The sequence below is a fragment of the Notolepis coatsorum genome, assembly GCF_963971535.1.
Source record: "Notolepis coatsorum genome assembly, chromosome: 15".
Lineage (NCBI taxonomy): Eukaryota > Metazoa > Chordata > Actinopteri > Aulopiformes > Paralepididae > Notolepis > Notolepis coatsorum.
Window position 1 is genome coordinate 87503454 of NC_140179.1, and position 24859 is coordinate 87528312.

Here is a 24859-nt window from a genome sequence, read left to right on the forward strand (position 1 = left end):
GTATGCATGACAGCCATTGAGTATGTGAGACATGGTTTCTGTTGTCTGTTCGTGACCATGGTGTATGCAGTGTGGGCTATGACTGCCAGGGAACCAGATGGAAAGGTTGAGCATTGATGGTAAAACCTGTAGCCTAGCTTTTAAAGTAAAAATGATGCTCTCATCAATAGCTACATTTTTAAAAACTGCATGCGAGACAGAGTGGTCAGCGGCAGGGAGACAAGCAATCTTCCCTTGCAGTTTAAGCTCAGTCCAGTGTTGACGTTGTTGTTGTGCCGACATGAGATGGCCACGGGCATTGGTAAGTGGCAGTTCATGCCATGTTCCACAGATGTCAATGGTGGCCTTCACAGAGATGGTAGGGTCAGAGATGATCTCCTCAGAAACGTTAACAGCGTCTGAGTCCGGCCCCACCCACTCCAGGGCCACGTTGGACCAGCCACATAGGTCATTCAGGTCTGGCCAGTCAGACCACACCCCGAATCCGGGGGCACGGCTGTCCAGCTTTCCACTTGCTTTCTTCTTGTAACCCAGGAAGTTTGGATCCGACCCACACGCCAGGGGGACCTTGCGTCTCTGCAGGTCTAAGAACAGAGAGGCTCTGGCCTGCTCTCTGACGTGCTGGTCGTCACTGTTCAGCATGTTGAGAAGATGACTGAGTCTCGTGGCAATGTACGTCCATTCAAAGTTGGGAACACCCAGGCCGCCCCTCCGGATGGTATGGAATATGATGTCCTGTGTTGAGTGAGTGTTCAGTCCAGTCCATTGTCTCACCATCTGTACGGTTTTATTGTTCATCTCACAAAGAAATTTGCGAGGAATATGTACATTTGAGAATAGGTGCTGAACTTTGACCATGGCTATTTGTCTGACTGCTTCAAGCTTCATGATGAGTGGCAGGGGCGATGAATCAATTAAATCTAATCTGGTTGAGTAATCAGAGATCATTTCACTCACTTATTCACCTGCCACATTCAATTTATGACCCAGATAGGTATATGTTTCATGACGTGCATAGACTCTCAGTGGCTTGTTATCAACTGTAAATGTGGGAATTATATCTGATTTTGCTCGGTACCAGCGGTTTCCCCCGCTCCGCCTCTCATAGAATACAGCACATTTTGCATATTTGACCTCTAATCCAGACCACTCTAGGAAGGAGTCGGTTCTGGAGAGCATGGTGTTTATGACAGCCTCCTGTCTGGAGGCTATTATTACATCTTCTGCATACCCCTGGACGGGGTTAGGGGAAATTACATTAGGGGGAGCGCAGCTACAAAGCCATTTTAACCATGAGTTGATAGCGAGTACAAAGTTGACTGCACTCCATGGACAGCCTGTCTTTATACCTACTTGGAGTGGGATTGGGTTTGATTGATTGATTGATTGAAAAGTTTATTAACAGATTGCAGAATGGGTACAGTACAGTACAGCTCAATACATACAATTGTTAAGGGGATGCAGACCAGAGAAAGACTTTCGTCTTGTTTACATCAGGGTCCCCCATTTTCAATTCATGTGAGCTGTTTGCCACAAATCACCTGTATGTATGAACCAGAGTAAACATCCCTAACAATGTCAATGAAAACCTGGGGTAGATGTATTTCCTCAAGGGCTGTCAGCATGACATTGTGTGCTAGGGTTCCAAAAGCATCACGGAAATCCAGAAACACTGAATAAAATTTACTGGGCTCGTGTTTGAAATCATCAATGCCTGTTTTGAGATATTGTCCTTTTTGGGAATTCTGTGGACGAGAGCACCCTTCCATGACTCAGGCACTCTTTTGTTCTCCAGGCAGGCATTAAAGATTGATGTTAGGATACCTGGCTGTATTGTATACTCGTATGCCGTGACAAATAAAACTCTTGACTTGACTCTTGACTTGACTGGCTGCGTGGCTTTGAGTGACTCATAACATAAGTGACACCGTCCATGCCACTTGATTTATTGTTAGGGAGAGCGCGCAGCACTGTCTCCACCTCCTCCTGCGTAAAATGCGCGGTGTTCGGGGAACAGACTGGCTCCGTGGGGGATAGTGTGTGATGCCATGGTGGTAACGGGAGAGGGTCGCCAATGCGCATTTCTCCCTGACATTTCTGCTGATAATAAGACTGCACTTGCTCGCAGTTACTGGGGCACGGAGGGGGGCTGGGATATTCACTGTTGTTTAACACAATCTGAATGGCTTGCCTTTAGAACGTTTGTGTTGCCAGAGGTAGGACAGCTTGTTTCGGCTCACCTTCCTCCTCCGTTGGTCGCCTCCCGCTGATGTTAATGACGGCTGCACTGTCTCTCGGATAAATCGCAATTGTGATTCAATCCAAGTGGTGACTAGTGCGGGTGTTAGTGCGTCTGGAATTCTTTCACCGGGAACTTTTTCAGAATCCGAGTGACGTATTTCAGAAGAGGGTATCCAAGTGGGCGTCCCCAGTGATTTACCGCTGTAAAAGCTCATTCCTGAAGAATACTCCGTTCAGGAGGGTAAATAGTCGGATCCAAACTCCAGGGTCTCCCGATGAAACGTAGTGGTGTTTCTCGTCACGGTGTTCCGAATCTAGGCTTTTCCTGAAGGCTCTCTCTCTTCAGACCACCGCTGCTCATCCAAGGGCTGGGCCGCGTCAGAGAAGTCCGTGTTGGGCGGCAGCTCCAGGCCCGACAGGTTGATTGGCGTCGGGTCATGGGGAATCCATTGTTGTTGATAGATTCTCCCACTTTGGAGCGCTCGCTTGTAGGCAACTTTGATCGCCGAGACCAGACACATAGTCCAGAACAATCTCCACAAGTACATGTTGCACATTACTACGTTAACGGCGGCAGTTACGACGGGTGTTTGCTCAGGTGTTAAGAATGGTGCGCTCCATTCACACACACACACACACACGCACACACACTAAAGTTAGATAAGGATCAAGTGCATGATACAGTAGGTTTTCCTCTAGGCCTTGCACCGAGTAGAAGATTAGGAAAAACTGAAAAAAACACAGCTCAAAACCAGCATTATACTCCTTTATTCATGAAGTGTGATGATAGATGTCTGAAGTTCCTTTACTCATGAAGTGTGAAGATAGATGTCTGAAGTTCCTGTACTCATGAAGTGTGATGATAGATGTCTGAAGTTCCTTTACTCATGAAGTGTGATGATAGATGTCTGAAGTTCCTTTATGCAACGGCATGCAAATTTCTCAATTCTGATTGGCTGAAACAGTCAAGTTACACGTGGGTATTTGTAATAACCCCACACTCTTGGTCCCAGGCAGGGGTGCAGTGCTGGGCATACGCGGTCAAACGACGTTTGGGCTTCGTCACTGAGGCCGAAGTGCGCGCATCCTATTATTATGCAAAGTCTAGGTGATAAGTGCCTGCGCGACGACACAAAAATGACTCGTCGCGCCGTATATCCCAGCCGCCGGCACTTATCACCTAGACTTTGCATAATAATAGGATACCGACAACCAAATACAAGCCCTGTAGGTGTGGTGGGGGGTTGCTTGATCTCCCGACTGGAAGGATATCATCTGTTTTGTGCGCAACCGAGGGAACATGTATGCGCGTGCACGCGCTCGCGTGAGCGGGCGTTTGGCCTTCGCCCATATTACGACTGCACCCCTGGTCCCAGGACCCGGCCACAACCGAATTACTATCACTCCGCCGTGCAAGTTTTTAGAAATGCAAGCAAGATGGTGGACAGTAAACGTTCCGAAAGGATATGGTGATAGGGTCATAAAGACTAAATGGAAAATGATTCCGTCACGGCGAATGTCTTAGTTGCTTAAACAATGTTGGATGATGTAATTGATGGGTCATGAGCCATTGTGGAACAAAATAAAAATCGCGCAAATTGATTGATTGATTAATTGCAAAAAAAAAATTAAAAATTGTTTTACCTACTTTCTATAGAAGCAGCCTTGTTTCCAACTGGTTAAGTTTAGGCCCTCTTTCGAAGTTGGTTAAGGTTAGAGTTTGTCTTTAGAGCAGGGCGATAGACCACCAGCCCTGATTCCAAACTCTAACCTTAACCAACTTCGAAAGAGGGCCTAAACTTAACCAGTTGGAAACAGCACATTTTATTACTGTCTGCCTTGTTTACAACTGGTTAAGTTTAGGCCCTCTTTCGAAGTTGGTTAAAGTTAGAGTTAGTCTTTAGAGCAGGGCGATAGACCACCAGCCCTGATTCCAAACTCTAACCTTAACCAACTTCGAAAGAGGGCCTAAACTTAAACCAGTTGGAAACAGCTAATTTTGTTACTGTCCGCCTTGTTTACAACTGGTTAAGTTTAGGCCCTCTTTCGAAGTTGGTTAAGGTTAGAGTTTGTCTTTAGAGCAGGGCGATAGACCACCAGCCCTGATTCCAAACAACCAACTTCGCCTAAACTTAACCAGTTGGAAACAAGGCGGTCAGTAATAAAATTAGCAATCAATCAATCAATCAATCAATTCAATAACCCACGCTCACTTAAAACAGTGCACCTCCCAGCTGCTTCTATAGAAAGAAAAAAATCTTATAGGGCAAAGAAAACGTTTTTTTTTAAATTTGTTTTACCTACTTTCTATAGCAGCATCTAAGAATGAAGTTCTATAGAAAGTAGGTTAAAAACTAAAGAAAAGTTGGATGTGTTAGTTTGCTGGATGTCTAGTAGAAAGACAGTTGGATGTCTTAGTTAGTTGGATGTCTAGGTGAAAGACAGTTGGATGTCTTAGTTTGTTGGATGCCTAGTTGAAAGACAGTTGGATGTCTTAGTTTGTTGGATGTTTTAGTTGAGAGACAGTTGGATGTGTTCGTTTGTTGGATGTCCTACTGAGAACAGTTGGATGCACTTCCGAGCTGCTTCCACATGGAGGCAATTTTTTTTTTTGGGAACTACTTTTTCTGGCGGATGTTTTTTTCAATAAATCTTCAATTAATGTGTGTTTATTGTATAGCAATAAGGTTGGATGAATGTGCCAGTTGTATAAAAGCCATTACACCACACGCAGTCAAGGGTTGTGAGAATTGTCACAACCCACTCCTGCGCGTGATGTAAAATTAAGCATTACATCACACGCAGGAGTGGTTTGTGACCAATAAACCATGCCTAGGGGTGGTTGTTAGGCCCGAGGCGCAGCCGAGGGTCGTTAGACCCCCCTAGGCATGGTTTATTGGTCACAAATCACGACTGCACGTGGTGTAAAGCTTTTATACAACTGCCAGATTCATCCAACCTTATTTCTATACAATAAACACACATTAATCGAAGATTTATTGAAAAAACCATCCGCCAGAAAAAGTAGTTCCCACAACTCCATGTGGAAGCAGCTTGAAGTGCATCCAACCAAACTAACACATCCAACTGTGTATTATTGGAATGATTGAGAGAAGTTGCCTCATGTGGAAGCAGCTTGAAGTGCATCCAACCAACTAACACATCCAACTGTGTATTATTGGAATGATTGATTGAAAATTTTATTACCAGATGCAGAATGGGTACAATACAGTACGGCTCAATACACACAATTGTTAAGGGAATGCATAGGAAAAAAACGTTTTCTTCGCCCTATTTTTTTATTTATTTCTTTTAGCCTAAACTTAACCAGTTGGAAACCAGGGGTACAGTAATAAAATTAGCAATCAACCAATCAATCAATTCAATAGACCATGCTCACTTAAAACAGCGCTGCTTCTCTCTCAGTCTGACTCCCCCGCTGTTGCAGACAGGAGTGTGTGTGTGTGTGTGTGTGCGTGTGTGTGTGTGTGTGTGTGTGTCACAGTGTGTGTGTGCGTGTGTGTGTGTATGTGTGTGTGTGTGTGTGTGTGTGTGTGTGTGTGTGTGTATGTGTGTGTGTTTGTGGGTACGCCAGCGTCGGACAGTGAGAGAGAACGCTGCAGTCAGTAGCAAGAAGGAAGTAGAAATTTAAATCAATCAATTAATCTATCAATCAAACCGCGATTTTTCTTTTGTTCTAGATTGCCTCAAGACCCATCAATTACATCATCCAACATTGTTTAAAGGGCTAACACATTCCCCTTGACAGAATCGCTTCATATTTAGTCGTTTAGTCGCCATTAACATATCCATTTGTAAATATTATTGGCCACCTTCTTGTGATCCGGCGGAGTGATGTGATGTGGGTCGGTTGTGGGCGGGTCCTGGGCCAGCAGCGTGGATTGTTGCCAATAAAGACGTGTAAAATGACTGTTTCAGCCAATCAGAATCGAGAAATTTGCATGCCGTTGTATAATGCTTAATTACTCATGAAGTGTGATGATAGATGTCTGAAGTTCCTCTGGTCCTTTTACAGGAACATGGGCCCTGAGATAGAGGTGATTTTGGCTCCATGGACTGATGTTCTCCAGAAAGATGGGAACATCTACAGATCTATATTCTCCAGACAGATGGATTACATCTACAGATCTATATTCTCCAGACTGATGGATTACATCTACAGATCTATATTCTCCAGACTGATGGGGAAATCTACAGATCTATATTCTCCAGACTGATGGGGAAATCTACAGATCTATATTCTCCAGACTGATGAATTACATCTACAGATCTATATTCTCGAGACTGATGGGGACATCTACAGATCTATATTCTCCAGACTGATGAATTACATCTACAGATCTATATTCTCCAGACTGATGGGAACATCTGATGGGAACTGACCAAATTCTTAGCAACTGATGATTTTTATGGCAATAAAGCATTCATTATTTTAAAGTGGGTGAGTGTACACCATCAGGACAAGCTCTGATATACTTCAACTTCAAATTACTTTATTTTCCTTTCGGAACTTCATTTGTGCAGTGGTTGAAAGACAAACATACAGTCACAATACATAGACACTCACCATATAATTTTTTTTTAAACTACAATAAAAATACCACTATATAAAACTACATTAAAACTACAGTACTTAAAGCATGATATATTAAAAACCATGTGGAGCAGTTCTGTATGTATATAAATAATAAATAATGGTAGTACAGGTACATAGTATATGTCCATCAGGTGGAAGGGGGAGTCTATTTTAAGTAGTCCAAAGTCCTTGGGGGGGGGGATGGGGGGGGCAGTCCGGCCTCCACCAGACCTAGGTGTTCAGCAGTCTGATGGAGGTTGGCACGAAGCTACCTACCATAATTTTCGGACTATAAGCCGCGCCTTTTTTCCCCATTTTTCGACCCTGCGGCTTATATAACGGTGTGGCTAATCTATGGATTTTTACAGCTAACGGCCATTAGGGGACTTCCAAGCAAGGCTCCTGCCGCGACAGACAAGCGGAGAAGAATACGCTGCGAACGGAAGCAGAAGCGAGGCAAGTGGGCTGGCATCAATGCTACAGTAGGCTAACGGCTACTCCATTCAAGCCACCGTTGCCGACACTCTTCCTAACAAACGCCCGCTCCATTCGGAACAAGATGGATGAAATCCGCTTGCGACTCACTACTCAGAGAAACTTAGCAGACTGCTGCTGTATGATTTTCACAGAATCATGGATGGACTCTAGCACACCAGATTCAGCTATCACGCTAGCCGGCCGCAGCGTATACCGAGCTATGGCCGGTCCGCGCCATATGTTAATAAATGGGAGCTTCCTCAAACAGCCATCTCTTTCACGACAATCCCCTCTGTGCATGAATCCTTACATATGGTAATTAAACATTAAAACACCTGCAGCTTATAGTCCAGTGCGGCTTATATATGTTCTGTCAGTCTTATAGTCAGAAAATTACAGTAAGCCCCTTTTGTTCAGTGATGAAGCTCTGTATCAACGGCCTGAGGGCATTCGTTTGTAATGGGTGTGTGTGTTATCTACAACTATTTGGGAGGCCTTTTTAACTGTCCGTTTCTTGTGGATGCTGCTGAGTGGCTCCTGGTCCTTCCCAATTATCTTGCCGCTGATCTTAACGACCCTGTCAAGAGGTTTCCGATTGATGGCACGCATCACTCTAAACCATGATGTGATGTTAAAGGACATTATGGATTCAACAAAGTAGTTGTAGAAAGCCTGCAGGATTGATGGTCGCACCTGAAGCTTTCTCATCTTCCTGAGGAAGAACAGTCGCTGTTGGCACTTAGAGTGGATGTTATCTGTGTTGGTCTTGAAGGTGAGCTTATGGTCGATGGTGGTGCCAAGATATTTATACTCAACGCGCTCTATTTTCTGGCCATCTCCAGAGCTGGGGGAGTTGTGGGGTCACGCCTGAAGTCCACCAGCAGTTCCTTTGTTTTGCTGGGGTTTAGGTCCAGGAAATTGTTCTTACACCACTCTGCAAACCTGTTCATTTCTCCAATGATGCGGTCATTGGAGTTGGTGGTGTCAACGATGACTGTGTCATCAGAGTATTTGATGAAGAGCATCTCAGGGTCTGAGCTGCTACAGTCGTCGGTGTACAGAGTGAACAGGACTGGTGAGATGACAGTTCCCTGGGGTGCCCCGGTGCTACTAAGCTATAGGCCAGGGGTCAGCAATTAAGTTTGGCCTCGGGCCACATTTGTTCCAAGCCATTGTATTGGGCGGGCCAGAAACAAAAACAATGGTTAATTTAATATTGATATTTTTTTCATAATTTGATGGATACCCTTTTCAGATGCATACCATTTTCTTCTCTGTCCATGCATTAGGCTTAGGGAACAGCCGCACCGTTAGCCTAGCTTAGCGTCATTCACTGGAAGTAGGTGTGCCAGTGTAGCCTAGTTCCCAACAGTCACGAAATACACTCCAAATACAACTCCAAAACCTTCAACTACTGCATGAACAGAGAAGAAAGGGGTATGCATCTGCTTGTCTAACTCCAGGGTAGATGGCAAATAAGCTAACTTCCCAATAAGTTGACCACAATGACCCCATTAAATGTAATGGATCGGAACGCAGTATCAGCCGATACCCAAAGCCCAGGTATCTGTATCTGGATTGGGACTGAAAATGTTGGATCGGTGGTCCCTAAATACAACATCTCCTCCTTCCTCCCTACCTACCTCCGTCTCCCATGGACAGCCTCTTGACCACCAGAGTAGGGAACTGCAGCTCACACTCCAGAGGGCTCACAGAGTCCGCCGGGCAGAAGTTGTAGGCGAGGATATCGTGCGTCTGGTTGTCGTTTACGGGAGCGAACAACAGCGGCGGACTCCAGCTCTGCGGCCTCTCGCCCTCCAGGTGCGCGAAATGATGGACTTCCTCTCGCGAGAAAGTAAAGCAAGAAGAAAAAGAAGAGTCCTTGGTCTGAGCGGCTGGCGTCGAGCAAGACCTCTGCCACGTCCTGCCGTGTGCCGGTCCACTGGTACCAGTACCACCACCACCTCTCTTCTCTGCCCGAGCGCTGCCGATGTTAAAGGTGACGTTGGCCGGCGCAGGGATCCTGGTGGCCGGGGTGGAGAAGTGGGCGGATGGGGTCGTAGTGACCGCAGAGGGACTCTAGTTGCTCCTCCGAGCCCTCTGGGACGCCGTGGGGGTCAGAATCTCCCCGCCTTCTCCCCCCCTCCCCCGCCCCTCCCTCTCCCCCACTCACGGCGCGATTCTTCAGGATGGCCTCTAGGTTGTCCCTGAGGCCACACCGAGGGCTGTCGTAGCTGCTGGAGGACAACTTGGGGATCTGGAAGGGCGAGTTGCGTTCCCGGTCACCGCGCCACTGGATGGTCTGCAGCTTGCGGCAGATGCTGTCCACGGGGTTGTGACGATGACGCGAAGGCTGCGGGGAGCAGTAGTCCATCACGCCGCCGCCGCTGCTGCTGCTGGAGGGCCGGCTCCCTTCCTGGGGGACAAACAGAGGTCTGAAGGAGAGAGAAGACAATGGGAGATTCAAGAGAGTCAATCAACTTCACCCCACTATCCTATGGAACATTTGAAACATGATCACTAACCTCCCACCCTCAGTATGAAACTGTTTTTAATTCAAGAACATGATCACAAACCTCCCTACTGTTGTGGCTGATGGTTGTTTAACACAGCAGGAGACGATATTTCCAATTTCAACAGGCAATTTGTTTAATGAAAGAAAGTTTTAACAGCAGAAGCTATGGATCAGCAGACGGTCACCACAGTTGAAGAAAAACACTCTAACTCCTCAATCCCTCTGCTTGTCTCATAAATACCTTCTCAGCCCTGCCCCCCCATGACAGATAAGATGACGTGACACATTATATCAGATATGACATGACGTACATTAAAATGACACATAGATTTAACATCGAAGAGAGATGCGATTGAGTGAGATGTGTGTATATGTATGTGTGTGAAAGAGAGAAAAGATTAAAGAGAGAAAAGATTAGTGAGATGTGTGTATATGTATGTGTGTGAAAGAGAGAAAAGATTAAAGAGAGACAAGATTAGTGAGATGTGTGTATATGTATGTGTGTGAAAGAGAGAAAAGATTAAAGAGAGAAAAGATTAGTGAGATGTGTGTATATGTATGTGTGTGAAAGAGAGAAAAGATTAAAGAGAGAAACGATTAGTGAGATGTGTGTATATGTATGTGTGTGAAAGAGAGAAAAGATTAAAGAGAGAAAAGATTAGTGAGATGTGTGTATATGTATGTGTGTGAAAGAGAGAAAAGATTAAGATATGATGTACCAGATTAAAGCACACGACGTGATGTACCGAAATGTCTATCTGCAAAGTTGTTTTAAGAACATCAGCCAGACCGTCTTTCAGTACTGCTTAGTTGACCCATATTAAACTAGTTCAGTTCATATACACATTTTCCCCAACATTCCCCCATTTGGGGCTATCCCTAGTCCCACCCAAATCATATAACCAAGAAAATGTGAACGTCTAACTAAACGAGAAACCATATTTACATAATAAAAGTTTAAATGCCTAATCTAAACAAGAAACCTAATACATTTTAAATGTCTAACTAAACAAGAACGCTTACTTCATTCACTGGACCCCTAACGGACCAACAAAGGCTGACTACCGTTCCCACAATAAACACAAAACCGCTCAAAACAAGAGTAATAATAAAACATAAAAAAAACACCCCAATTTATAATCCTAACCTGACAGACAAATCCCCCCAACCTCCACCGCTTACCAAATGAGCCACAGTTCCGGCCGGAAACCGCGACTCTCATCAGGGAAAGGAGAAGTTGACCGACAGAACTAAACATAGAACATCCCTCCCCAAAAAAAATGACATTGTCTCTTCCATAACATTGAGTCCTAGTGTCCATCGCTCAGCCCCCCTTCCATGCCCACGCCATAGTCTCCTCACCGTATTGCCAAAAGTCACATTTTGCCAATACAGCAACCACCACGCCACACCTCCAGTCCCCGTAGAAGCATGTCCCCATGCCTGGACGGGAGGCGCTGGTCCCGACCTCACCACGTGTCCCCCCATCTTCGACGGGAGGTGCCCATCTTGCCCACTGCGTTAGCCCCCCCCTTTGTCCCTTCAGTCCCCAGAACCGATCCCCAGAACACTTCTTCTCAATGCTTCCTCAGGCTCAGAACCGACACTCCGTACCATTCCATACCGATGCCTCTTCCATTCCGGTTTGACCAGGACCATGAGTAAAATAAACAAAAATAATAAAAAATAAACCATCACTCAGACCATCCCCCGTCACTCTAAAAGGAATAAAACAAACAAAACTGAACCAAACAGAAAGAAAATGTCCCTTCCTCATCATACGCCTAGTTAAAGGAATAAAACAAACAAAACTGAACCAAACAGAAAGAAAATGTCCCTACCTCACCATACCCCTAATCCTCTATCCCCTCGTCTCCCTCTAAGGCAGCATAAAGCTGAGGGCATGGCCCGATTTGTGGCTCAATCTCTTTCTGTCCCACCATCAGCATTCGGCTCGTTACGTGTGAAGTTACCAGCCTACCCAAGAGAGGCATACCACAACAGAAAAGGAGAACCAATATCAACCCTGCCACCCCAATGGATATCCCCGTCTGCATCACTATGCTTCCCCACTGTCCCAATCTTTCCAACACCCCACTCCCCCACCATTCTTCATTCCGGCCAGAATTCCCCCTCAACTCCTCCCTCAAATCCTTCAGCTTAGCCATGGCCTCGGAGAACTTTCCCCCTGGCCCCACATTCGTCGGAATGAATGTGCAGCAGTACTGTCCAAACATGGAACAGACTCCACCCTTCTCCGCCATTAACCAGTTCAGAGCCTGTCTATTCTGCCACGCCACCGTACTGGTCGCGTGCATCTGGTCCCCCATTGCATCCAACGCCTCCTCGGTGTAGTTGAGATACCGCTGCTGATTGTAAAACAAATAGTTGATCCACCCGGTGTTCTTATTGACCGATATCCATGGCAGAATAGACTCAAACCCTGCCGCAATCTCATTCTTAGCCATGAACTCGGCTGGAATGCCCCTTGGCTGTCCTATGCTGTCCAGATACACCCTTGGGTCTGCCTTGTAGCTACGCTTCGTTCGAGAGATAGGAGACTCAGAAGGTCCTTCCGTCACTGATAATGGTAGGACCACCATTGGCATGATCGCCTGAACCCGGGCACATCTACCTGACCAATCTAAAGGAAGTGTATTCCTCAACCTCCTACCGCCGCAGAGCCAGTATTGGTCCGCCAGTGCTATATCCTGGACATGAAAAGGGCAAGCTACAGGCCGTGGGTTGGTATCCACTCCCTTTAACACGACCCCGTGTCCACACTTTCCTTCTTTCGTGCAGTTAGTCGTGATGCTCCAAATAGTAGTGCACCGCCCCTCTGCCACCTCCCCTACGTCCCGGGTCCCCTCCTTTTGCAAGCACTCGAAATCCTTGGTCAGCCATAGTTTGACACCCCTGGGTATTGGCAACCCCGTCGCTACCCCCTGCACACATACATCCAATTTCCTACAACGTTCCCGCATAGTGACATCCTTGAAATCCGTGACGTTTCCTGCCGCCTTAAAACGACTAGAGCCGAGAAACCCCAAACACTCTGCCTCGCACCAAGGGCGACTATTATGGGGCCCCTCCCATGCCTCTGCGTCCCTGTCACACTGAGCCCAACTGAACTTCGTGCCCTTCACCAGCAGCCTATCCGGACGTGCCTTGGAGCAGACATAACAATCCTCTATCTGATTCTGCGCGCTCGTGTACTGGACCCACTTAAACCACTCATTCCCTAAAGCCGCCCTATACATCGGGTCAGCCTCCGGGTCTTCCTCGTCATAGTCATAGTCGCCCCCATCTTGTTCCCCGGAAGGAAGCAAACCCCTCAACCTGGCCCAGAGTGAGCCCACTGAGTCCCTCAACGTTCCGGCTGTCCTCTGGAACATATCCTGTCCCCCCACCTCTTCCGACTCAGCGTCCTTGACCTCCCTTTTTCCCCTCACCCCTGTCCCCTGTGCTTGGTTCGGGACAGGCTCAACCCTCCTATCTACCCCCACAACCCGATCCTCGTTAGTATAATGGTAAGTATCCCCGCCTGTAACGGGGGAATGGTCAAAATCAAAAACATGCCCTTGCGGTCCTCCGGGAAACACCCCTTTTGGTTGTAGTCTTATCTTCTCCCCCCCTTCCTCGATGGAGGGCAGAGGGGGCGCCTGATTCTGAGCCTGGTCATGAAAGCCTGCCGGTACTTGAGCCTGAGCGGGACCTCGTGGGACTCCTACCCACTCAAACCCGTCATCCTCAAGGACGGGTCGACCGTGACGGTTCTCAATGACGTCGTTGCGCCCGGCCGACCGTCCGCACACTGCTGCCAACATCTGCGGGAGCATCAGCAGGCACTGCACCTTCCAGTTGCCGTCTCGGGCCCTCCATGTCGGGTTCTGCATAACTGCAATCGATTGTATCCCCCAAGAGATCGCCGCTGGCCTTTATGCAGTGATTGAAGTGGAACCAGGTCGTTGATCCTTTGACTTGGACTGCCGTTCCAGTCGATCGGATCACCTCGTACGGGCCCTCTCTCCGGGGTGATGACCACTTTCTCTTGTGGACCTTTACGAAGACCAGGTCCCCAGGGATCAGCCTCGGTTTGGTGGCTTCCTTCTCCGCCTCCTTCACCCCCTTTTTCTCTTTTCTCTGCTCCTGTCGAAACACAGCTTCATGTATTTTAGTCACTTGCTGAAGATATTTTTTCAGATCTTGCTCAAAAATATCTAATGCCGGGCCCCTAGCCAGGTGTCTAAATGGCGGTGCTGGCATGCTGCGGCCTGTAAGCATTTCATGCGGTGTTAGCTGTGTTTGGCGGTTTACGCTGCTTCTAATAGCCATCAGAGCAAGTGGCAAAGCATCAATCCAGTTAAGCTTAGTTTGCATACAGATTTTCAACAGTTTGTTTTTAATGACCAGATTGGCCCTTTCCACCTTTCCCTGCGACCCGGGACTATAGACACAGGAAAGGCGCTGTCTTATACCTAATTTCTGCATCAGCCCTTTAACCACCTTGTCGATGAACTCGCGGCCATTATCGCTTTGTAATATCGTGGGAATTCCAAATCTCGGAATGACCTCGCGACACAGGAACTTGATCACTGTGTCCGCGTTCTTGTGTTTAGATGGAATGGCCTCAATCCAGCGACTAAAGCAGTCCTCTACTACCAGGAGGTATCGTTTGCCCTGCACTGGCGTTATCATATCCGTGTAGTCCATAATCAGATGTCTGAATGGTCCCTCAGGGAGGGGTGTGTAAGCCGCCACTGTCGGTACTCCTTTGCGCACATTGCCCTGTAAGCATGTTAAACACCTGGCTAGTGTAACGTCAATTTGTGCCTGCAGCTTTGGGGACCAAAATCCCATTTTCGTGATTCGTTTCAGGGTCTCTGCTCTTCCACAGTGATCAACACCATGAGCCTCAGGTATCACCAAGGACAGAAGATCGATGGAGGCGACTATCAAACCGTTATGACTCCTCCACAGACCATCTGCCCCCCTTACAGCCCCCCTCTCCGTCCACGACTGTTTCTCGGCCTGCGTGGCTGAGTCCTGAAGATCACTCAAATTATCCTCAGTTACCTCAGTCGTCAGTTCGGCCGCAAACATCAGAACAGCCGTGGACGGCACCGCAGCCGCCGCCTTCGCGGCCTCGTCCGCCGCATTGTTTCCCGTCGTCACAAAAGACAGGTATTTTCTGTGTGCCTGGCACTTTACGATAGCAATGCTTTTGGGCAACTTTACAGCCTGAATAAGCGCCACAACCTGCTTGTGGTGAAGGATCGGTGAGCCGTCCGATTTCTTAAAGCCTCTTGCCTTCCAAATGGCCGCGAATAGGTGGCATACGCCATGCGCATAAGCAGAGTCTGTAAAGATGTTAACCGTGCGATCTTTAGCTATTATGCATGCTTCTGTTAGTGCTATTAGTTCTGCAAGCTGGGCCGAACATGGTTGCATGCATTGTCCGGCCTTTCTTGTTAGTGTTTCTCCGTTAGGTTTGCACTGTACGACGGCGTATCCTGACCTTAAATTTTCCCCCTCCCGATAGCAGGACCCATCCACAAAAAGTGAGAGTTCTGCTATCGCGAGCGGGTCGACTCCCAAATCAGGACGGAGTTTCACGAAAGCCTGTACCTCCACCTCGCACTCATGCGGTTGACCCTCGCTCGGGAGTGGTACCAGATCCGCCGGGTTACTGCCGTGGCATGTTTTTATCGTAACGTCCGAGTACTGCAGGAGCCTCATGTAAGCCTGTTGCCGTTGGCTGGTCAGAACAAATTTGCCTCTTTCAATCAAGTTTGCCAATTTGTGATGTGTCCAAATGCAAATGTCATATCCCATTGTCACGGCCGTTGCTTTCTCATACATCAAATGTGCTGCGGCCAGGGCCTGATAACAAGGTGGCAGACCCTGCTCTACCGGCGAAAGAGCTCTAGAGTAATATGCTATCGGTTGTTTTTTCCCACTCCCCCCTGTGTTTGAGTCAGGACAGCTGTCGCCTGCTGCGCTCTATGTGAGACGAATAGGTGGAAACACTTCTCATAATCCGGCAGCGCCAGGGCAGGGGCCTGTAACAACAGACGCTTAATGTTTATGAACGCGTCCTCCCCCTCCTCGGTCCATGTCAAGGGAGCGCGAAGCTTGTCTGTACCCGCCTCTTTTATCATCATCCTCAACGGCGCTGTCGCTATCGTATAGTCCTCCACCCACTCAGAGCTGTACCCAGTCATCCCTAAAAACGTCATCATCTGTCGGACCGTCAATGGCCTAGGTGCCTTGGATACAGCTTCGAGTTGCGTGGGTGAGATGTTTTTTATGCCCTTTTGAATGACGCGAGACAAGTACTCAACTTTTGGCTGGCAGTACTGCAGTTTTGAACGGGATGCCTTGTGGCCTCCCACGGCCAATCCACTCAAAACTTTGATGGAGTCCTCATGGCACTGCTGACGTGTATCCGAGCAGATTAGAATGTCATCTGCATACAGTAAAACCGTGCTGAGTAGTGTGTCGCACACTCCTTGCAAGTCTTCCTTGAGCGCCTTCGAGAAGTAATGTGGCGAGTGCGCGAACCCTTGTGGCAACCGGGTGTAAGAGTATTGTTTCCCCCTGTGGGTAAAAGCAAACAGATACTGAGACTCTTTTTCCAATGGAACACTGAAGAATGCCTGCGTGAGATCAATGACCGTATAGTACTGCGAGCTACTCAGGATGTTTGTCAGGAGGGTGTGTGGATTAGCGACTTCCGCCTCTGGTCCAGACACCACGTCGTTCACCGCCCTCAAATCGTGTACCAGTCTGTACCTAGCCCTGTCCGCCTTTAGCACTGGGTGGATAGGTGTATTACATCTGGATTTGAAAGGGACGAGCACTCCCCCCTTTAACAGTCCCTCAATCTGATGTGATATAGCTTCCTCCGACTCTGGCTTCATTGTATACTGTCTGATAAAGGGTGGTCTACAACCCTTCTTTAACCTGACCTTCACTGGCTGTGCCGACAATATTAGACCCACATCTGTGTCGTGTTTTGACCACAACCGTTCTGGGGTGCGCGCCAACATGTCCTGTTCCAGCAAAGCATCCGCCTCTGGAATAACGCAAGGGTCTCCTGGTAATCTGATTACTTGCGGTTTTGCCAAAACTGAAAAGGAAATCATTATTTTTATGAAACTCCCATCTGCGCTGTTCCAAATTAGCGGAGATTCCGTGGAGACCCACCTTTGAGTCTCGGATTCCTGTATCATTGAACCTAGATGTTCGGATTCGTAACCAGGATTTATTCTCAGAGTGATGTGTGGCGTCTCTTAGTCTATGTTGTTCCCGTAGATACTTACTCGTGTTAACCCTCAATGCCGCGCCCTGTCTCCCTACAATTATCGTAGATGAGTTAATCTGCACCTGCTCGGGCTGTCCCTGCAACCATGCCTTGTTCCTAACTAGGTCACTATTCGTCAAATACTGTAGTGTGCAATGTGCCTCCATGTTTGTTTGTCTAGACTGAGGCAGTTGGGTTTTCAGAAATGGCTCCCAGGGGTCACAGACCCTTTGCAGCTCTGCATCTATGTTGCCCAGCCAGAACACAGTGGCCTCTTTCTCCCCCGTCCCTTGTAACATCATTTGGTACACGTCTTGTTCAATTTGAATCCCCTCAGGCGTACATAGGATTTTACAGCCTAGTTTACACATTGCATCTCGTCCCAAGAGATTGCGCGGGGTGCTGTCTGAAATTAATACAGGTATTGTTATGGTCTTGTTGTTATACGTCATAGAGATTGGATCTGATGTGGGTATTAATTGTGTTTTTCCCGAGAATCCGACCGTCCGAACATACTGTCCAGACTGGGGTAAGTGAGCGGCGTATTTTTGCTTTATGCAGGAAAAACCTGCTCCAGTGTCTGCCATCATCTCTGTTAATTTGCCCTCCACTAGGACCTGCAGAATAGGTTCTTGCTCAGCTCCCTTGGAAACCACAATCATTTGATTTCCCCCCGTCGCATTCTCTGGGCACCCCTAGTGATTACCCCCCTGGTTTCGGGGCCCTCCTGTCTCCCCCTGGTTGTGGGGCCCTTGTGACTCCCCCTGGCGCACGGGTCTTCCATACTCCGAGCCGGGACGGTATGGTTGCCCACATCTCATTTCCCTGTGTCCCTGCATGCCGCAGTTCCAACAGTGGAAACGGGGAAACTGTTGTTCGTTCCCCGGTCCCTGTGTAAACCGTGGGCCTGATTGCCCATTCCCTGCCTGCCGCCTGGACGCCTGGTTCTGTGAACTATAGCCATAGCTTCTCACTACCTGAGGTGCAGGCGGGGGTCCCTGGTCCTGCATGGGTGGAGAGGTAGCAGATGACACCATTACTGCCTGCAGCCTCCTTTGGGGCTGCAGTTGTTGCTGAGTTAACTTCCTTGCGTCATTTCTATCCTGATCCCTGACTTTCTGCTCCTGAGCCCTTTGCTTCTCCACACTATGTGTTACATGTGCACAGAACAAAGGATAAGTCATGTCCATTAACCCCACCACGTCTTCCAGTCTATTCTTAACCACCTCTGGAAGCCCTCTCATCACACTTTCTCTAAACATCGCTCTCTGCAACGGGTCAATTTCTGGGTTGTGTCCTAGCTCACCTCTCCACTCCTTCAGTACTTTGTTCACATAGGCGCCAGGCCCTTCCGTCTCCATTATGGGGTTGCCTGCCAGTTTTGCCGGATTAATACGTGATGGATATTGATTCCTGAGTTTGTACCACAACGCCGCTCTATGCGCGTTGAATATGTCTCCATCATGGGCCTGCGTGTCGCATGCCACTCGCATCGATGTATCACCCATGATGTCCCGGCAGGCACCAACTCCTAGCAAACGCGTCAACAGGGATTTGACGTCACCCACTGCTAGCAGAAAAGATTACGTATTTTCCTCAAACTGCGTGATCCACCTGGAGGCTCCTTCTGAAAGGTCCGGTAGTCTTACTATTAAACCATCGATGTCTAGAGGTGACCATGGCATGTGAAAGATATCGTTCCCCTTTATTAGCAGGGGACACTGGCCTGTGCTTGTCACACTTCCCACGAATGTAGGGGCGAAAGTCAGGGTTCCTGTAATGTTTCCTTTCTCCTGTCCTGGTTTCGTGTCATTCTCATCTTCCTCCTCAGTCAACAGTTTAGTGTGGCCACACGCTCCGTGTTTCTCTGATGTCTGCTGCGCCACATTTTGACGGGGCTCTTCCTCTATCTTCCTCCCGACTCCCTCCCTCTGCCTGCCCAGGTTCTCTACCTCCTCTTCCTCTGCAGTATACAACTTCCGACGTACTGTCTCGCCATATGCCGCCAGGTCTTTCGGATAGAGATCCTGCGGGGTCAGTTTGGGGGGGGTATCTCGCCTAAGGGAGGTCTCTGATCTAGCGGAGGTTTCTGACCTAGCGGGGGTCCCTAATTCCGTCTCCTCATATTCTCCTCTTATTGTCACAGTGCCCACCGGCAATTGCGTGACATAAGGTGGGGATGTTGGTTTCCCTATATCCGTCTCTCTCTGATTTAGCGCTAAAGCTTCCTGCCTGTATGCTCTCCCCTTCTGGGCGTAGAGCTTCATTACCCCCAACTCTTCTGTCCTCTTTTTCAACCTCTTTTTGCTGCTGTCGCCTGGCTTGTGGTTACGAATCATTACATTCATCTCTTTGCATACGTCGAGATCAAAAGTACCTCCGGAAGGCCATTTTGTGTCCCCGGCCTTTGTACGCCTCTGCCAACGGACACCTACCTTGAGAATTATATTTTTTAGGAGCGGGTTCCGGTCTAACAGTATGTCTTCTGCTGTATGCATCGTTGTTTAGTGTGTGTGTGTGTTTATTGTGTTGTGTGTGTGTGTGTGTGGTTGTACTACAGCCAGGACACGGTTAACCTGGTTCTACTACTCTACAGCAATGCTACAGCCAGGACACAGTTAACCTGGTTCTACAATGCTACTACAGCCAGGACACAGTTAACCTGGTTCTACTACTACAGCCAGGACACAGTTAACCTGGTTCTACTACTACAGCCAGGACACAGTTAACCTGGTTCTACTACAGCAATGCTACAGCCAGGACACAGTTAACCTGGTTCTACAATGCTACTACAGCCAGGACACAGTTAACCTGGTTCTACTACTACAGCCAGGACACAGTTAACCTGGTTCTACTACAGCCAGGACACAGTTAACCTGGTTTTTTTTACTTCCGGCAATGCCGCCATTGATCTGCTTGAGAGAAGCATTAACGTAGCGTTAGCTCCCCGCCGAGGAAGTAAAAGTCGTAACAAGGTTTCCATAGGTGAACCTGCGGAAGGATCATTAATGAATACCAGCCTTTTTCGGCCACAGAGCGCGAGCTTCATGGTGGGAGGTGGTTGCGTTGGAAACAACTCTGGCCGAGGCGGCAGGCGTGTTGGGAGCCCGGCGGGACCCCCGCGCCGGTGTCTCTGTCTCTCTGCCGTCCCCCGTTCCGAGGTAGACGGTGGAAGGAGCCGAGGCGCGCGCCTCTCTCCTTCCCGTCGACCAAGAGTGAATACCTGTTATTGAACGTGTAACACTAACTATATAACGTTAATGCCACAAAACGAATGCTTTTGTTTATCTAGCCCCTTACGTGACTGCGGTGTGCAAGGGCAGCTTAGGGCTGGGGGCGATAAAACGATAACGATAACTATCGCGATAAATTATTTCCTCGAAATAAACATGAAACGTGGTCACAAAGTTTCGATATATCGATTTTCCAAGCTTGGATATGAGCACGCACTAACAACCAATCGGTGAAGGAGGTGGCCGAGAGTGAAGGAGACCAGGAAGGAGACCCAGAGGTAGCACTCACTCAACAACAAGGCTTGCTAGGCTAACTAGCTTGCACGGCGATGTTTTATATATTTACGTGCCGAGTATGTGTGCGGCGTGAATTCTGAGGCCACGTTCATAGTAGTGTGTGGTATACAGTGGACGTCGTTTCAATATATTGTGGCGGAAGAGAGTATTTTAGTATCATATTGAGCACATTGTCATGGAATACACCGCTTAGGAACAACAGGCTGGCTAGGCTAACTAGCTTGCACGGCGATGTTTTATATATTTACGTGCAGAGTATGTGTGCGGTGTGAATTCTGAGGCCACGTTCATAGTAGTGTGTGGTATACAGTGGACGTCGTTTCAATATATTGTGGCGGAAGAGAGTATTTTAGTGTCATATTTATTACATTGCCATGAGATATTCCGCTTGTCGGCTAACTTCTAACGTGCGCGGACTGATGACGACATCAACTCGACTCGAGACATTCGCAGCAGCATAATAAGACAACAGGCTGGCTAGGCTAACTAGCTTGCACGGCGATGTTTTATATATTTACGTGCAGAGTATGTGTGCAGCGTGAATTCTGAGGCCACGTTCATAGTAGTGTGTGGTATACAGTGGACGTCGTTTCAATATATTGTGGCGGAAGAGAGTATTTTAGTGTCATATTTATTACATTGCCATGAGATATTCCGCTTGTCGGCTAACTTCTAACGTGCGCGGACTGATGACGACATCAACTCGACTTGAGACATTCGCAGCAGCATAATAAGTTAATTAAACTTGACATACATTATATCGACGATAATTATCGATATCGAATTATATGAAAATAATTTTATAATTTTATCGCGATAACGTTTTTGGTCATATCGCCCAGCCCTTGAAGGGCTATTGTTTATCATAGGAACTTTGAGTCTTTGATGCAGTACTCAGTAGCTTGTTTATTTTCTTCTCAGTGCTTTGTTTAATTACATGTTTACATGAACAGCCACCACTGTAAACATGTTTTTTCACCAATAGATTATGCAATGCCGCCCTCCGTAGGATCTATAATACAAAAAAAAATAATTATATAAAAAAAAATATAAAAAAAAAATTTTATTAAAAAATTTACAAAAAACGAACGTTCGAACGTTCGTTCGATAAACCCTGGCGAACGTTCGAACCCTAAAAACAGGGTTCGGGCTCAGCCTTAATGTCCACAGTCACGGAAACAGGTGTGTTGACGAGTGACTGTGGCAGTGCGGGCTGGTAAATTAAACTCACTTCCCCATAACAGGGTTAACAGACGCATAGGCACGGTACTGTTACGACCCTGGCTCAAAGGCACGCAACCTATGTGCAAACTGACACCAAAACCCGTGTGTAACCCAAAATACTACTCCAACAATAAATTACTGGTACAAACTAAAGAACAAGAATGAGAGAACGTGACAACTCTCTGTTACCACACACTCCTCTAACCAGACAGGCTGCATGTGTGACTGAGAGACTAGCTTTAAGCTGCCAGGCATGTTTCCAATCAGCAGCAATCAGCTAATTAGCAGCCCTCACCTGCATGCCCAGTGACACAGGAGTAATCAAGCTCATGGTACATAACACCTCCCCCACCAAAATGGTTGCCCAAGAGGCAACCACTACACACCAAACCCGTAAACAAAACAAAAGAAATATTGTGACTAGGGATGTCCGATATTATCGGCCGACCGATATTATCGGCCGATATCGGCAGTAAAATGTGATATCGGAAAATATCGGTATCGGTAAAAAAAAAAAAAAAAAACAATAACAATTTTTTTTTTTTTTTTTTTTTTTTTTAACATTTATTTAACCTTTATTTACCCAGGCAAGCAAGTAAGAACCAATTCTTATTTTATTTATTGTCAAAAGTATGCATGTTGGTTTAAAATGTTCATTTTTACTTTTTTAATTATCATATTTTGCACAGATAATGCTTACATTTAGAAAGCCTTTTGAATGCATCCAGTGAAATTATTAGTTACCTGAAATTATTCAGTTTTTTGGGGGGGAAACCCTGCATATATCGGTATCGGTTGATATCGGTATCGGTATCGGTATCGGAAATTGGAGTTGGACAATATCGGAATATCGGTATCGGTAAAAAAGCCAATATCGAGCATCCCTAATTGTGACCCATTAGTTGTCAGGGCCACTACCACAACAGCGATAACGGGCCGGCCCCTGTCGAACACGACCACCAACCGTGTCGCATCCCCACTGTGGAACATTTGCCAATGCTGTGTAAAACACAAAGCAACCCTGTCCCGACTCTCGGGCAAGCTAGACCTCACAAAAGGTTCCGCCACTGCGGTATATGGCTGGAGTGGGGCAGGCGCCTCCTCCCCTGAGGCGTAAGACTTAGGACCCCATCGACAAACCAAGACCTTATCATATATGAGCTCCATTTCAACAGGCCCCTCCACCGATACCGACCTGTCAAAAATAGACTGCAAACCAAAATCTATTTGAGAGCTAAGCTCACTGCGCTCAACAGGACAGAACACAGAAAAACAAAAACCATAGATCTCTGATACCACCACAGCGCCCATATCCATCCCACCTGGCACTGGCAGTTCAGGATACTGCAAACCGTGAACATCCAGAGTAGGATGTACCGCCTCAGGTACAGCCCCACCGTCCCTGGAACATGGCAATACATCAGTCACAAAAGCGTCTGGAACACCATCTAAAATGGCGTCACACAAAATAACATTGTCCTGATCAAAATGGCTGCCACTCAACAGACCAGGTCGCGAAGGCGGCTCCTGCTCCACAGGACACAGGTAACTAGGTTGACTATCACACCTAGTGCATGGCAGAGAATCAGTGTGGACACGTGAATCAATGTCAGAATCATCAACTGACATACTGGGACCATCCCTGCCCACAAGTGAAACATCAGGGACAATAGAGCTACTGTGGGAAGGCTGGCAGCCTAAGTCAGGCCTTGTAGCCTCTTCAACTAGAACGGTGTCACATGAATCAACAGCATCTCTCATAGCATCCTTCCCACACTCATCCTCCAATTCGTTCGTGGCCTCAGCCACCGTACAGGCTGGGAAGACCTTGAGACACTGCGCTGCCAGATCATCTCCTGCCACATGCCTCTCCGGCACGCATGTCAAGTTAACTCTGGTTTCACCACCGGGCCTGACACAAAGGCACAATCAAGAGAATCATTATGCAGAGGTACATCCACAGTGTGCTTTCCAAAATTCTCAACAGGTACACTTTTCAATTCAACAAAGAATGTGTCACTAAGTGTAATGTCCGAAGTCGAAGTATCAACAACATCACTTTTGTCCTTTGACATTGCCCGTGTCACAGCACACACAGGGAACACTCCTGGATGTTTCTGTGCCAGCTCATTAGGGACCTCAGAAACCACAGGAATGGGAGTTACAACTGGAGTAGCCAACACTTTGTCACCAGCCAAATCATTCCCTAGAATGAAGGACACCCCTCTTCTGGGAATGTGAGAACATACCCCCACAACAACATTGCCTGATACTAAGGGAGAATTGAGTGTGACCTCATGCAAAGGTGCATCCACAAATCCACCTCCAAAGCCACGAACAACGACACCGGAATGCAAAGAAGACTTTTCTGAAAACGGCAAAATCCCCTCCAGAATGAGGGACTGAAAAGCACCGGTATCTCTCCAAATTGTTATAGCCTGTTTGGACTCTAGTGCATTAGTCAGGGAAACAAATCCATCCATCATAAATCTTGAGGAACCCTCGAGCTCTTTGTCCACACTTTTGATACTTTCCCTATCACCCTCTAACGTTGGCATAGGTGTTCTGCATATGGTTTCTACCAGAGCCACCGTTCTGACATTTTTCTGTTCAAGCACCGGGCACCCAGCAACGATATGACCAGGCTCTTTACAGTAGAAACATATAATCCCTTCTGGGAATGCACCAGCAGAACCACCCCGCCTAGGAGGTGAAGTTAACTGACCAGCAGACACAGGTTTTGGGAAACGGCCCCCCTGAACAGGACGCCTATCCCTGGACTCAACACGGTAGTCCTCCACAAAAACGGACTTGTGTGTCAACACAAACTCATCAGCGAAGACAGCAGCGTCGCCTATCTTCGACACCCTACGCTCGTTTAGATGAGTGGAAACGGTATCAGGAACACATCTTTTAAATTCCTCTAGGAGAATCAACTGTCTAAGCTGCTCTCTTGACTCTGCTTTCTG